Source organism: Penaeus monodon, chromosome 31 (assembly GCF_015228065.2).
Source record: "Penaeus monodon isolate SGIC_2016 chromosome 31, NSTDA_Pmon_1, whole genome shotgun sequence".
NCBI classification, from domain to species: Eukaryota; Metazoa; Arthropoda; class Malacostraca; order Decapoda; family Penaeidae; genus Penaeus; species Penaeus monodon.
This window is the reverse complement of record NC_051416.1, coordinates 1,948,325-1,950,424: the sequence shown is the minus strand read 5'-3', so window position 1 is coordinate 1,950,424 and position 2,100 is coordinate 1,948,325.

Below are 2,100 nucleotides of genomic sequence, written 5' to 3'. Positions count from 1 at the left end.
ATGAATGTAGCCAAAGTCTTATCTGTGAAACCGACCTCACCCGCTCAGCATGATCGGCCGTCCGGCCGATCATGCTCACTTGTGCGCCAATACACAGAAGTCATGCAAAGTCCATGGAACTCTACTCAATTAGCCTCTGCTACTGCTAGTCATTGCAATAACCCCTCTGCTTCCTGCTCACCTAAATGGTTAAAGCAGCAATGTTCTTAGATAATGGTTCATCTATCAGTCTGGTACCTGCTTCAACCTTGTCAAGGTTTGGTTTAAATCTTGAAATACAGCCCCCTCACTGGTCAGTAAAGGGTGCTTCTGCTTTACAGCTCTGAAGGTAATGAGAGAAACCAGGCTGAACATTTAGTTTGATAGGATTTCGTTTCTTCATTTGTTACTGAATCTATGCTGACCTCCTCCTGGGCCATGAGTTTCTCTGGCATACAGGTATAGTCTATGATCCTATGAATAACAGAATTATGTTTAATGGTAAGTCCTTCTCCCTAGCTAAACCTCCCTCCATGTGGACTCATCATAGCATGCATGTTAAACCCCTCATAAGTACCACTGCAAAGACTCAATTTCCAGCTATGTAACTGGGAAAAGTATTCCCTCCAATAACCACCAACCCAACCCCCCACCCTCCCCAAGGTGCCAGAGAATCAATTCTTCTATGCTAAATAAGCCTTCCACCTCTCAGCCCTCGGGCCAAGATACTCTCACCGCCCCTCCCCATAATGTCCCGTCTCGTCCTACCCCAGCTACTGCTACAACTTTTGGATCTTTTTCATCGTACATTCTCCTACATGCCTGCCATTGTTGTAACATGTGTAAACGAGGTGCATGCCTGGTCTTGCCAAAGGATCTCGTGTTAAGGGAGTTGCCATCTTCCCAGCACTTTATTCTATATCTGAAGGGGCCATTCCTCCGCCGATAAACCTAACCCTACCCCATTCGATTTCACTATAACGCCCGGATATAAACTTGATTACAAACTCGCTAAAGGAAATTATGGAATTACCATATCCTCCCTTTAAAAAGGAGCCTCAAACCGCCACTCTGGCGGTCCCCTCCCCCCTCTCATGAAAACACTAGGCCACCCTCCCCAATTTTTGAAGACGGCTATGGATCTTGTCTCCCCCTTTTCGGGGAAATTCCTTTTCCCTATTGCCTTCCGACTCACCCCTTAACAAGCCCGATCTCCCACAACAAGATTAATAAAGGAAGGACCCGGGTAGAGTTCTCTTCATTCCCACATTTCACCATGCCCAAGTTATAAAACAAAGATACATATTAAAAATTTTTGAATGGTAGCAGGAACTTTTCATACCCTGACTCCCCACAATAGACGACTTGAGAAAATTCATACAACAACCCTTCACCCCCCTCGCTATGGTCTAAAAATGCTGGCAACACTGCCTGCTTTTTTCAGAAGCCCCCCTTAAACACTGAGTACAAGTCATCCCCCATAACGTCAAGCAATATTGCCGTTTTTCGCCTTAGTTATATTAAAATTTTAAAGTCCTTTCCCCTTCATGCTTTAGTATAAAAACATTAAAACTACCCAAAGGTTATTAAAAACTGAAAAAGATTTCCCATGGTTTTGGGCCCTTTTTTTAAACAGTAAGCTATATTATTTTATGTGAGTAGAGTGCCCAGTACAGACCTAAAATGGCCACCCGAGGGGGTCCTTCCAAGTCCAAACTAAACTGGTATACAGAACTTACCAGACCCTTTTTAACCTTCCCACAGCTAACAAAAACCCCCCGGGCCTCTCTTCACCCCTTTCCCTTAAGTTCCCGCAAATCGATCCCTCTCCTTCCATCCCTGACTTTCTTGGTGGTTTTCTCAGACCCCCCCACCGTTTTATTGCAACACTCCTTACCACAACCATTACCACCTTCCCTCTTGTTCATGTTCCTGTCTAGCATCAAGTAACACACTCTCTTTTGATAAGATTTCCCATTCCCCAATCCTTTTGCTTTTCCCTTTAAAAGACGTGTATCCTAATTTCTAAGCTACAAATGAAATATCAAGGCCCGATACAAATTACCTTTTCACATGCCATTTTACTAACCCACATTGCCAGCTCACTTTATTACCATACCC